Consider the following 14,984-nt stretch of genomic DNA (forward strand, 5'->3'; position numbering starts at 1 on the left):
TAAGTGCTTTTCAATAAAAGAGTTGTATAGTCAGGCAAGTTTTGAAAATCTTGAATATTGTAGTTCCCATTTGGAAATTTAAAAGGACCTAGCAAAAACCTCAAAAGACAAACAAACAAACAAAAAGCAACCAGCATCTGCTATCTCCAAAAGATAAAAAAAAAAAAAAAAAAGAGAGAGAGAGAGAACATTCTAACACCATGATTTTGGAAAGGATATAACATCAGAATAAATGGGTTATTTCCATTTTATTTTCATAAAATATTAACTGTGTTGCTCCCCTTTTCCTCAGTCTCACATGGAGAAGGGAAAATCCTACTACAAAATTTCTTTGGTCCAGGGAACAGCTATTGTTTCCAATGGAGCGTGAGGAGCTTCCTCCCTGGAGCTGGCTGAGATCCTGGTCTGTACACGACAGGCCCAAGTCAGTACTCTGCCTCCACTAGTTCAGAAGCCACTTCTATGCTACGGTGTTTGAGAGAGGAGGTAGCTTTTGTTTGTTTGCTTGTTTTAACATCCCTCTTTATTTCTTTTACACTTTCTTTTTCTTTTATCACCACTTTTCTTCTCCTTTTGCCCCCTTCATTGACACACAGTTTGTTCCCCTGGTTCCTTTATCCTAACTGGAAAACTCAGAATCAGAATTACATAACACTCCTTCAACTACAGCAAAGCAATTCAGACGCTGATTTCTCCATGGGAGGAAGTCAAAGGACTGGTGGTTGGGCAGGATTGATGTTTGTCCTAAATGCCCATTTTGAATTGGGTACCTTAAACTACTTTCACTGTTGCCTCAGCCTTTGCATTCCCAGCAAAGAAGCACTTTGAGTCAATTATTCTTTGAAACATTACTTTTAGTGCCACTGAGAGTTGGTGACATTTTCCTTGGTTGCCTCTCATGACCTATTTATAATAACTGCTTTAAAAATATGCCTAGTTTGACACTTCAGAGTCTATCAGAAATGTGGGAGCATGAGTAGAAAAGAGTATGGGCACTAACAAAAAAATAAATAAGCCAAAGGTATATTTGTTAGCATACAGGAATAATCTTGAAATCTAGACCTCTAAATAGCAGTCAAGGTGAGAACAATTGAACTGTATCTCCATTTCACCATATGGTTAGTGTCCAAAAGGCCAAGAAGAGGTCAGTCTGAAGGGGCACAAAATGGGGAACAGCACAAGTCCATTCGTGTTTGGATTGGCTGACACAGCTATCTGGGACCAATCCCAGTCCGTAAGGTGAGGATAAGTGCCCCTGAGAGCATGGAAAAAACATTCCTTAAACATTATACTATTGATCCACATGACCTCTTCACCCAGAACATCCACAAGTCTATTTGTTCATTCTGTGTGAGTCCCAGGTGCTGGAAAGTTGTTCCCTGCATTACTCTCTAGATCCATGATTCTTCACACGTCAAGTCTGCAGCGGCCCTCTGGAACATCGTGTATGATCCCTTCATGGAAAAACAGCGTGTTTCATGCGCAAGGTCCAAAAATGGCTGGAGAGGTAATCCTTTCTGAATAGCTTAACTGTTATGAGGAAAAATTTTCTAACTATACCAAATTAGGTAAAATTCCATTCATTGTGTTATACATGATTGTACATGAGAATTCTGTATGTTCAAGGGTCTTTGTGTTTGTGTTCACTGTATTGCGTTCTGTCCTAATTCAACAAAACAGTTTTGAGCATCTACAATATGGCAGGCACATTGTCCTATAATTTAAGAGGAATTACTGGTGCCTACCTACCCCTTCCTCCTAAAAATTCTGAGAACTGTGCCTGAACTTGGACTTCATGGTCTCTGGCTCCATACATTATGATCATTCTCTAGACCTATATGGAATGAATCTTTCTAAATAAAAACCTTTAAAAAACCTTTCCAGTAAAGAGAATGTTTAAAACTGTCAGATGGTAATTTTGAGGGGGGGGGGTAAGTAGAGGTGGGTTAGTTTATTTCAACATTTGAGTTACTTCTTATGGAAACACTGTGGGTTTTAGCATTCATTAATATTGTTATACTGTTGCCTACTTGTACATCTGCATAAAAGAGACTCAGTATACAAGAGAATCATCTATCTATATCTATCTATCTATCTATCTATCTATCATCTATAATCTATCATTTTTTAAAGCTTATAAGCTCTGCTACCAATTATATGGCTTAATAAGATGATAAAATTATAGCACCTGGTGGTACCTTAGAAATGCTCCAGTCCAGTGCTTCTAAATCATTGTTGGGGGACCCAAGGCTCTGAGCCACTGGGATTTGCTGTAGGCTACTGCCCTTCATGTGTGTGGGGTCCATTGTGCCTACTCACCTTTCTTTTTAAAATTGCAACAGCATGGCATTATAAAGGCATTTGTGGGGATGCCTGGGTGCCTCAGTCGGTTAAGCGTCCAACTCTTGACTTCAGCTCAGGTCTTGATCTCAAGGTCTTGATCTCAGGGTGGTGAGGTCAAGCCTCTCACTGGGCTCTACAGGAGCCTACTTAAAAATAAATAAAAAGACAGACAGAAAGAAAGAAAGAAAGAAAGAAAGAAAGAAAGATATTTGTGATGAGTGCTTCCAGGTTTTCTACCAGGAGAAGCTTTGGTGAGGAAACAGGATAGACATGGGGGATTGCAGTTACATTTTTTGTTGTTGTTGTTCACCTTAGAAGATACATGAATATACTTGGAAATACAGGGTGTTTTAAATTTTTGTGGTGTTTTAAAGATGAATAGTTACACTGTTTTAGAAGCTGAGCCCTTCCCTTACAGAGAGCTCACAAAGGGCTACTGGTCCATGTTTCTGCTTGGCTCAAAGGCATTCCTGTCCTGCTCTTGCAGCTTTGGTCGTTTCTAATTTTCCCTCTGAATCTAGTCTCTTTTCTCTCAACACTATACCTTTGACTTAAGAAAAAACTTAAAAGAACTTACCTTGTATGCTGACCACACTGAGAGGGCAGGAGTGTTGCAGTGTCCTCAGCAGGCCGGGGCGCTCATACCTTTGAGAGCCTTGGCTCCCTGGAGGCGCTGAGAGGACACATAGCTGGAGAGCTTCACAGTCACGTGCAATGCTGTGCTCCCAAGTTCACACTGTCACCTTTTGAAAAGCATAGGTAACTTTTCTTTGTGAAAATAAGCATATATAGTACATTCATTTGTTGTTCTTTCTTTATGGTTTATCAGAGATTTTATTTAATCAGAGATTCAGTCATCTATGGATCTTTTAAAAAATCACCCTCCCCCCCAAAAAAATCAGTTTACTTATGGCAAATACAGAGTAACTAACCTCTAGTCACAGGGAATAACTCGGCCTTGAGCCATAATCTAGAGAAAGGAGATTTTCCTTTTCTAGTACTGAATACCTCTGTAACTCTGCATGTCTTTTCTTGTTTACCCAAACACTTCTGCCTGATTTTAAGAAGAGGGGACTAATATTTAAGGGACATTTGTAGCTCCTGTTGTTCTTAGCCAAGCGGAGAGTCACATAGACTAACTTACTTCTGCTTTTATTTTTACAAACACACACACACACACACACACACGGACATAAAACATCAACATTTTGAGATGAGCAGAGAAAAAAGGGCTTAGAGAAGGAGGTGGAAATGGAGAAGAGGAGAAGAATCCATGAAGTCTCAGTATGTCTGAGCATGAAAAAGAGAGTAAAGGAGAGAGGGTAGAGTGGGAGAGATGGTCACAGCAAAAGAGGAGAGATTGCAGAGATAGGAAAAGAGCAGGAGAGAAGAAAAAAACATACAGGGAAAACAAATTAGACAAGCCCTTGATTTGATTTGGAGTCATTGACACAATGGCTGTTTCCTCTGGCTCTCTTGAGGAATGCAGGTCAGACACGTGATGGTCTCTCCCTGCACTGTGAGGGAAGCTTCATGCTGTCATCATGTGCATTTTCTTCATTGCTTTAATGACTGCTCATGGGGATAGGGTTTCTTTTGGAGGCAATGAAAATTTCCTGGAATTAGATAGTGGCACAACTTTGTGAATAAATAAAATCTACTGAGTCGTACACTTAAAAATCAATAAAGAAGAAAAATGAGATTTAAGCCATACTTTTTTTTTTTTAATTTTTTTACATTTATTTTAGTTTTGAGAGGCAGAGAGAGACAGAGCACAAGTGAGGGAGGGGCAGAGAGAGAGGGAGACACAGAATCCGAAACAGGCTCCAGGCTCTGAGCTGTCATCACAGAGCCTGACGCGGGGCTCGAACTCACAGACCGTGAGATCATGACCCGAGCCGAGGTTGGATGCTCAACCGACTGAGCCACCCAGGTGCTCCTACTTCTTTTCTAATATTGTTTTCCTCAGAAATGGGAGACCAGGTAGCCTCCCTTCTCTCCCCAGTTAAAAAAGACTCATGCTTGAAGCATTGATTCTTTGACCTTGACAAACAAACAAACAAACAAACAAACAAAAAAGCATCATTTGTTGTAGGTGTTTGTTGCTCAAGCCTGACTTCTGGGATTTTATTCCATTTGTCCATAGAAGTGGGGGCTACTCTATGCAGCTATATAAATGGTGAGTACAGAGTAGATCTAATGTTTTCAGCTGCATTAACAGACAATTCTGATATGAGAAATCACAATGAGCTTGCAGTTTTCTAAATAAGTGGTCAAAGTCAACCGAGCTTCCATTAGTTGTTTATTTTAATAGAAATGACCTCTGTGTTAATCCTAGAACCCCCAATCGTTGAAGGGAAAGAATGTCTTTTCCTGCGTTACTTTCCGTAAGAACATGGTTCATCCATGTCCTACCTAAAGCAGGAGCCCAGTAATTTCTGATCGAGATGATGACAGCACAGCTGTCCACTTGGTGCCTTCATTTCTCTGTAAATAACATATGTATCACGTGTCTTCCTCCTTTCTTTGGAGGAAAATGGTCAGGACAATTCATAGTACAGTTTGAAACTTATCTTTCTTAGTTGATCAATTTTAAGTGTATAACTCTTTAGATTTCAGTGTATTTTAGTATGTTCACAAAATTTTGCCACTACTGAATTCCAGAAAATTTTCATCACCACCCACCACCCCCCCCAAAAGCTCTGTATCCACTAATAGTTATTGCTCATTTCCCACTCCTCCAGCCTCTGGAAACTATTAATCTGCTTTCTGTCTCTATGGATTTGTTTGCTCTGGACATTTCATAACAGTGGAATCATACAAAGTATATAGCTTTTTTTATCTCTGGCTTCTTTCACTTAACATAATGTTTTCAAGATTCATTAATGTATTAGCATATATTAATATTTTATTCCTTTTAAAGGCAAATCAAATCCACAATGAGATATCACCTCATACCTGTTTAAATGGCTAAAATCAAAACCACAAGAAATAACAAGTGTTGGCGAGGATGCAGAGAAAATGAAACCTTTGTGCACTGTTGTTGGGAATGCAAACTGGTGCAGCCACTGGGGGAAACAGTATGGAGGTTCCTCAAAAAATTTAAAAATAGAATTACCATATAATCCAGTAATTCCACTACTGAATATTTGCCCAAAGAATATGAAAATCCTAATTCAAAAGGATATATTTACTCCTATGTTTATTATAGCATTATTTACAATAACCAAAATTATGGAAGCATCCCAAGTGTCCATTAATAGATGAATGGAAAGAGAAAAAGCGGTATATGGATACAATTGAATATTACTCAGCCATAAAAAAAGAATGAAATCTGGCCATTTGCAACAACATGGATGGACCTAGAAGGTATAATGCTAAGTGAAATAAGTCAGATAAAGACAAATATCATGTGATTTCACCCGTGTGTGGAATTTAAGAAACAAAACAAACAAAGAAAAAAAGAGGCAAACCAAAAAACAGACTCTTACCTCTAGAGAGCAAACTGATGATTACCATAAGGGATGGTAGGGATGGATGAAAGAGGTGGTAAGAGAGAGGGAGACACAGAATCTGAAGCAGGTTCCAGGCTGTCAGCACAGAGCCTGACACAGGGCTTGAACCCACAAACTGTAAGATCATGACCTGAGCCAAAGTCAGACACTTAACCGACTGAACCACGCAGGCGCCCCTATGTTGCAGGATTTTAATTTTTACCAGAAATGTATGAGAGTTCCGTTTCCTCTGCATCCTTTTCAACACTTGATATTGTCTACCTTTTTGATTATATAGTCATCCCAGTGGGAGTGATGTGATATCTCATTGTGGTTTTAATTAGCATTTCCCTATACATAAATGGTGTTGAACATCTTTTCATGTGCTTATTGGTCATTCGTGTACTCTTTCTGCCAAATGTCTTTTCAGATCTTTGCCCGTTTTTAAACTGCGTTGTTTCTAAACTTTGTATATTGTGTCTTTTTAAAATAAACTTTTAAAGGACAGTTTTAGATTTACAGAAAAATTGTGAAGATTGTACAGGGAGTCCTGTATACCCTCTACCTAGTTTTCCCTTTTATTAACATCTTATGATACATTTGTTACAATCAGGCAACCAATACTGATGCATTATTATTGACTAAATCTGTATTTTATTCAGATTTCCTTAGCTTTTACCTAATGTCCTTTTTCTATTCCAGGATCCCATCCAGGACGCCACACTGCATTTAGTTGTCATGTCTCAGACTCCTCTTGTCTGTGGCAGTTTCTGAGATGTCCTTGGTTTTGATGACCTCAACACTTTGGAGAAATACTGGTCAAGTGTTTCAGGGGATGTTCTTTTATTGGGATTTTCTGATGTTTTTTCTCATGATTGGACTGGGATAATGTGTTTTGCAGAGTAAGTTCACAGAGGTGAAGTGCTATTTTCATCATATTCTATGACATGGCTTATCATTGTTGATGCTAATTAACATTGAGACCTGCCTGAGATAGTGTTTGTACAGCTTCTTTCCTCTCCGTTTCCATACTATACTCTTTGCAAGGAAGTCACTATGCACAACCCACATCTAAGGAGTAGGGAGATATGCATCACCTCTTGAGGGAAGAATGTCTACATAAATTATTTGGTATTCCTCTGTGCATGAGATTTGTCTCTTCGTATCATCTATCTAGCTATCTAGCTATCATCTATTTATAGTTATATGAACTCATAGATATTTACTTTATATTTTGGTTTATAATGCAATACTACTTTATCTCTCGTATTGCTCAACTGTTCCAACTTAAGCCATTGAGAGCCTTTTCAGTTGGTTCCTGGGTCCCTTTGACATATCCCCATCATTGTGTGTGTGTGTGTGTGTGAGCACTTCCTTACTTTCTGGCACTATAATATGCTCCAGGGCCATTTTGTGTACGGTATTTCTTGCAGTTTTAGAAGCAACCATTTCTCCAAGGAGTCCTGTTCGTTTTATTGATGCCACCGAAGAATGGTATTAAAAACCAAGATTTGGGTTCAAGAATGTTTTTCTTTAAGTTTATTTATTTATTTTTGAGAAGGGGGTGCTGGAGGGGCAGAGAGAGAGGGAGAAAATCTCAAACAGGCTGCATTGTCAGCACAGAGCCAGACATGGAGCTTGAATTCACGAACCGTGAGATCATGACCTGAGCCAAAATCAAGAATCAGACACTTAACTGACTGAGCCACCCAGGTGGCCCTCAAGGATTATTTTTATTTTGTTGCTGAATTATAAGACTTCTTTATGCATTCATTATGCAATTCCTTAATTATATATATATGATTTATAAATATATATCTTTTTCCACTCCTTGTGTTTTATTGTTCTTTATTTTTCTTTATTTATTTTTAATGTTTATTTGTTTAAGAGAGAGAGAGACAGAGTGCACGTGGGGGAGGGGCAGAGAGGGAAACACAGAATCCGAAGCAGGTTCCAGGCTCTGAGCTGTTAGCACAGAGCCAGATGTGGGTCTTGAAGTCACGGACCATGAGATCATGACATCAACCAAAGTCGAAAGCTTAACAACTGGGTCACCCTGGCTCCCCTCTTTTTATTTTCTTGATTGTATCCTTTGAAACATACAAGTTTTGATTTTTTTCTAATGTTTATTTATTTTTGAGAGAGAGGGAGAGACAGAGCACAAGTGGGGGAGGGGCAGAGAGAGAGGGAGACACAGAATCTGAAGCAGGCTCCAGGCTCTGAGCTGTTAGCCCAGGGCCCAAGGTGGGGGTGGGGCTCAAACTCACAAACTGTGAGATCATGACCTGAGCCTAAGTCAGACACTTAACCGACTGAGCCCTTAGGCGCCCCTACAAGTGTCAATTTTTGATAAAGTCTATTATTCTTTTGTCACTTGTGCTTTTTGGTGTTGTATCTAAGAAATGGCTGCCTAATCCAAGGTGAAGATTTATGCCTAGGTTTTCTTCTAAGAGTTTTACAGCTTTAGCTTTTACATTTAAGTCTTTAATGTTGTGTTAATTTTGTGTTAATTTTTTATTTTGTATTTTGTGAAATAATGGCCCAACTTTATTCTTTTGCATCTGAACATCCAGTTGTCCCAGCATTATTTGTTGAAAAGACTATTCTTTCCCCACTGAATTGTCTTGACATCCTTATGGAAACATAAGGGTTTATTTGTGGATTCTTAGTTCTATTCCATTGATCTATATGTCTTTCCTTAAGCCAGTACCTCACTGTCTGGATTACTGTTGTTTTGTTGTGGCTTGAGTCTTGCAGTAATATAATTAGCACAATGCACTTAGTTGTCCTATTGGTGAGTGGTGAGAGGCTGTTCAGTCGACTTCACTCAGAGCTGTCCTGATTCTTACTGTGCTCTCTAAACTGGACTGGAATCTTTCTTCACTTGCTGCAGTCAGAAGGTAGGAGGTATACACAGGAACCGTGAAATTCTTTTATGGCATAATGACATGGTGTGACATTGGCTAGATCTGTAAACTGAGTAGCTTGAAATAGATACAGACAAAGCCACAAGCAGGATAAAGGGAGGGTGCTTTGGTATAAGAAATAAAATTCATGCTTAGTTTGCTGTTTTTTGAGAAGCGCTTAGAGCTAGCCGCGCTCCCCAGATGCATAGCTCAAGCGGCTGCAGGAAAGGCCACTCTGCTTTGCAAATCACTTCTGCTTGGCTCTCTGCTCCCAGGACTTGGCTCTGTGAGGTCTTCTGTAAGTGTAAAGTGGAGGCAAAGTGTTTCTTAGTGTCCATAGAAACAAATCTATTTTATAGGGATGCTTCATAGAGACTTGTTAGACGCAATGCTTATACCACAGTTCTGTATCTGAAAACAAATGATCTTTTTGGTGTTGAGTCATTATCTCCTTCTCTAAATTTCCATTGACATTGGTCAATTATGAGTTGTATATTTAGGGTACCTGGGTGGCTCAGTCGGTTAAGCGTCTAACTTCAACTCAGGTCATGATCGGTTCGTGAGTTTGAACCCCACGTTGGGCTCTGTGCTGACAGCTCAGAGCCCTGGAGCCTCTTTGAATTCTGTACCTCCCTCTCTCTCAGCCCCTCCCCCTACTTGTGCTCTGTCTCTCTCTGTCAAAAATAAACTTAAAAAAAAAAAAAGAATTATACAGTTAAATGGTAATTTTGAATGAGTTTCCAGAGGCTGAATTGTGGACTAATATGAGTGAGAAAATCCTGGGGACCACAGTTTGGGGGGGAAGCCCCCACATTTTGGTGGTCTTTATCTCCAGGAACCCTACTATGCTTTTACTTTGAAAGTCTGAATATTAATTCACCAATTTAATTCACCAATTAAAGACAGAGATGGTCAATGTGGCTTAAAAAAAATAAGACCTAACTATAAGAAACCTATTTTATGTGTAAACACTCAGATAGATTATAAGTAAAGGACAAAGAAAGACATAACATGCTAACATTAATCAAAGAAAGCTGGAGTATCTCTATTAATTTCAGGCAAAGCCAACTTATGAGCAAGGAAGGTTATCAGGAATAAAATGGGGCCTTATATACATGATATTATACACATGATAAAGGGTTTAATTCTCCAAGAAGACAGTACAACCCTAAACATAGATACACCTAACAATGAGCATCAAAACACAGGAGTCAAAAACTGATAGAACTGAAAAGAGCAATAGACAAATCCACGATTAGAGCTGGACACTTCAATGCCCCTCTGCTAGTAACTCATATATCAAGCAGGCAGTGAATCAGTAAGGATACAGATAACCTAAGCAGGGCTACCAATCAACCAGATCTAATTGACATGTACAGAATACTCCATCCACACCAACAGAATGCGCATTCTTCTCAAACTTACAGGGATCGTTCACCAATATGAACCATATTTTTGGTCATAAAACACACCTTCATAAATTTAGAATCATAGAAATCATACAAAGAATATGCCCAGATAACAATTAAATTAAACTAGAAATCAATAACATAAAGATAGCTGGATAATCCCCCAAATATTTGGATATCAAAAAACACTCATATAATTAATCCATGAGTTAAAGAAGAAGTCTCAAAGAAATTCAAAAATATTTTGAATTCTGCTTGAAAGAAACCACAAAGGAAAAGATTGAAAAAGTTGACCACACAAACAATAGAAACAATAAAAGCTTTGGTTGTCAAAAATTGTAACAGAGAAAATGGAAAAAAAAAACAAAAACAGCCAGCTGAGAAAAGTATCTACAGCAAATATAAATAGAATATACAGTTTTTTAAAAATCACTCAGACCTCAATAGATAAATGGCATGAGCCACCAGTTCACAAAAGAGTCTAATAAGTATAACAAAACATTTAACTTTACTAGAAATAAAAGCAATACAATTTTTCTTATTAAATTATCAAATATTTAAAAGATGATACTATTCTAGTAAGCTATACCTTTGAGATTAGAGCACTATACTGAATGTATGCTGAATGTATCCATCAAAATTCTATGCAATGTTGATAGGCATTTTATTATAAAGACACTTTTATACCATGCTAGTGATAATTTAAATTATTGCAACCTTTCTAGAAGATATGGCTAGTTGTCAAGAGCATTAATAATGTTCATATACTTTAAAAAATATTTACTTATTTTTAGGGAGAGAGAGAATGCGTGCATGCATGAGAAGGGGAGGGGCAGAGAGAGAGGGAGAGAATCCCAAGCAGGATCCCCACTGTCAGCTCCCCACTGTCAGCCCCAACCCAATTTGGGGCTCAAACCCATGAAATGTGAGATCATGACCTAAGCTAAAACCAAGAGTCGGTCACTCAACTGACAGAGCCACCCAGGCGCCCCCATCTGTTTTGTTTCTTTAAATGGATTTCAGCATACATTCAGTAAAGTGCCTAATCTCAAATGTATAGCTTACTAGAATAGTATCATTTTAAAAATATTTGATAATTTAATAGGAAAAATTGTATTTCTTTTATTTCTAGTAAAGTTAAATGTTTTATTATGCTCTTTCGTGAACTGGTGGTTCATGCCATTTACCTATTGAGGTCTGAGTGATTTTTAAATATCTGTGTGTTTTATTTACATTTGCTATACTTATTTTTTGTTTCTTAAATTCCACATGTGAGTGACATCATATGATATTTGTCTTTCTCTGACTTATTTCACTTAGCATAATACACTCTAGTTCTATGCACATTGTGGCAAATGGCAAGATTTCATTCTTTCTGATTGCCAAGTGATATTCCATAGTATATATATACCACATCTTCTTTATCCTTCATCAGTCAAGGACATGTGGGCTCTTTCCATAATTTGGCTATTGTTGATAGTGCTGATATAAGCATTGTGGTACGTGTGCCCCTTCAAATCAGTATTTTTGTATCCTTTAATGTTCATATACTTTAATCCAGGATTTCCACTTCTAAAATGTGAAAAAATTGACACACAATAACATGCTTTATATAAATGAAAATTTGGAGCACAAACATCCATAATAGATTAATGCTTACACAATTATGGTAAATCCAGTGAGATTTTAAGAAGCTATCAAATATTGGTATAACAAGTTTTTTAGTGATAGTACATGTTTTTAAGAATGAACAGGGGTGCCTGGGTGGCTCAGTCAGTTAAGCAGTTAAGCGTCTGACTTCAGCTCAGGTCATGATCTCATGGTTTGTGAGTTAGAGCCTCAAATTGAGCTCTGTGCTGACAGCATGGAACCTGGAGCCCACTTCGGATTCTGTGTCTCCCTCTCTCTCTGCCCCTCTTCCACTCATGGTCTGTCTCTCTCTCTCTTTCTCTCTCAAAAGTAAATAAACATTTTTTAAAAAAGAATGAACAATATACAAAGTTATAAATATAGTGTAAACACAATTTTATATTAAAATGCATAGAAAAAGAAAATAAGGAATTATGGCAAAGTAATTACTGCTATAGTATTGCCTCTAGATATCAGAGTTATAGGTCATTTTTTCGAGTCATTGTTTTTGGCTTCTTTAAAATTTTTTGGCACATTGCATATTTTCTAAGTGAATATTCAGTACTTCAATAATCAATAATAAAATGAGTAAATAAAAAATAAACTCCAAGTTTCTGGAATCCTCTCTTTCCTCTTCTTTTTTTTTTTAATGTTTATTTATTTTTGAGAAAGAAAGAGAAAGAGGGACAGAGGATCCAAAGCAGGCTCTGCACTGATAACAGAGAGCCCGATGTGGGACTTGAACTCATAAACTGTGAGATCACGACCTAAGCCAAAGTCAGGTGCTTAACCAACTGAGCCACCCAGACACACTTAAAATGCTGTTTCCTGTTACTCCTCTTGCTGGGCTTTAAAGCATCTTCCAAGGTGAAGGTCAAAGGCCACCTCCTCTGTGAAACCCTTCTAGACCTTCAGACAGTCATATATCCCTTTGTGTTTGTTAACTCTTTCCATGTAGTTCTCTCACTCATTGCTCTCACTAGACTGAGGAGCAAGGGCCATGTTTTGTCATCTTGTCTTCCTGGTACTCAGAACGGCATCTAGTACAAAACATCTAGTACAAAACAGATATTTAATTAATCATCATTATGATTATCAAATGGCTCAGTTCACTATTTTCCTGATTGTTTTGCTGGAGATTCATATCCTTTCCCAGCTGATATTCCTGAGAAACCAGAGAACTAGAAAGCCATGAGGGCAAAGACATCTATCAGCCCCATGAAAGACTGGCTTTCATTTTTCTGCTCATGGCTTCATGATTAGAAGTTGGATCCAAGATATGAGTGTCATTTCTGTCCCTGGAAGAAGAAACAGCATCATGTTCTGACACAGAATGAGTAGCTTGTGGTTATTTCTGCCACAGCTGAACTCTGATCTTTCTTTTCTATTGTGAATGGACTAGACTGTTCGAAGTAAAATCAGCTGAAAACCTTTAGGCAAAGATGTCTTCACATCTTAGTTCTCTTCGTTAGCTCCCTTAAGACCTGGTCCTGAGAGTAGCCTTTCTTGATTCAGGTCTGTAAAAGAAGATGGGCCTACATTTTCTTCCTCCATGAATGCCTAGGAAAAAACCTTTCCTACACACCTTTATGCTAATGAGGTAATTACAAAATGCATTAGTCACTGTGGCAAAAAGAGCCCAAACTTTGATGATGCTCAAGGCTGTTTTTTCTCCTAAAAATGAAAACGAGGTTAAAAAAGAAAACAACCACCATGAGATAAAAATATATACATCACTGCATATACTTTTCATGCCTAGTACAGTTGTGGCTCATGGTCCCAAGCAGCATCTGAAGCGCATAGCACCTCCAAAGCATTAGGCGTTGGATAAACTGACTGGTGTATATGTGCCTCATCCATCTACTGGTCTCCATTAAGATGAGAGAATATCTCCCTCTTATCATTTTCCTAAGGAACAAACTTAAGTATGTGCTAACAGGAGATGAAGTAAAGATCTGCATACAGTGTTTTATTGAGATTGATGGCAAGTCCAAACTGATATAACCTATCCTGCTGGTTTTATGGATGTCATCAGCATTGACAAGACTGGGGAGAGTTTCCATAAGATCTGTTACACGAAGGGTCACTTTGCTGTTTGTTGGATTACACCTCAGGAGGCCAAGTGTAAGTTTTGCAAAGTGAGAAAGATCTTTGTGGGGACAAAAGGAATCCCTCATCCAGTAACCCATGATGCTCTCACCATCCTTTAAACTGATCCACTCATCAAGGAGAATGACACCATTCAGATTGATTTGGAGACTGAAGAAATTACAGATTTCATCAAGTTTGACACGGGTAATCTGTATATGGTGACCAGAGGTGCTGACCTGGGAAGAATTGGTGTGATCACCAACAGAGAGAGACTACATCTGTTGATGTAGTTCATGTGAAAGATGCCAATGGCAACAGCTTTGCCACCTGGCTCTCCAACATTTTTGTTATTGGTAAAGGGGAAAAAAACATGGATTTCTCTTCCCCATGGAAAGGGTATCTGCCTCACCATTGCTGAAAAGAGAGACAAGAGACTGGTGGCTACACAGAGCAGTGGGTAAAACAGTCTCTAGGTGACATAATTGGAAGTCTTTATACTTAATTATAGATAATACAGCATGAAAAAAAAAAAGTATATGTATCACTGAATGACATGAGACCAAAGTGAATGACCTTGAATCCAAAGTGATGAGGTCTTATTCTACACATATGTCCAGAACAATAACAGTGGTTCTTTTTTCCCTGGGTGATAGTTAATGTGTCAACTTGGCTAGGCATTGGGACTCAGATATTTGATAAAACATTTTTCTAGATGTTTCTGTGAAGGTATCTTTTAGTGAGATTGACATTTAAGTCAGTAGAGTTTAAATTAAGCAGATTAACTCTATAGTGTGGGTGGGCCTCATCTGATCAGATGAAGGTTTTAATAGAAAAAGACCAACCTCCCCAAGCAAGAAAGAATTCTGCCAGCGACTGCCTTTGGACTCAAATTGCAATTTCTTCCAGAGTTTCAAGACTACAGGTTTACCCTGAAGATTTTGGACTTGCCAAGCCTCCAAATCATGTGAGTCAATTCCTTAAAATAAATCTCTTTCTCTCTAACTCCCTCTCTCTCTCTCTCTCATCTCCATCTCCACATCCTGTTGCTTTTGTTTTTCTGGAGAACCCTATTACCTCCTGCTATAGTTGAATTATTAGATCAAGTGATACCC

General features: G+C 38.3%; 1 pseudogene; it reads left to right on the forward strand.

Annotated features, from left to right (window-relative positions):
• Window positions 1-1,165: 1,165 nt before the first annotated feature.
• Window positions 1,166-14,333, forward strand: LOC125164831 (40S ribosomal protein S4, X isoform-like; annotated as a pseudogene).
• Window positions 14,334-14,984: the final 651 nt, after the last annotated feature.

Source organism: Prionailurus viverrinus, chromosome B1 (assembly GCF_022837055.1).
Source record: "Prionailurus viverrinus isolate Anna chromosome B1, UM_Priviv_1.0, whole genome shotgun sequence".
NCBI lineage: Eukaryota > Metazoa > Chordata > Mammalia > Carnivora > Felidae > Prionailurus > Prionailurus viverrinus.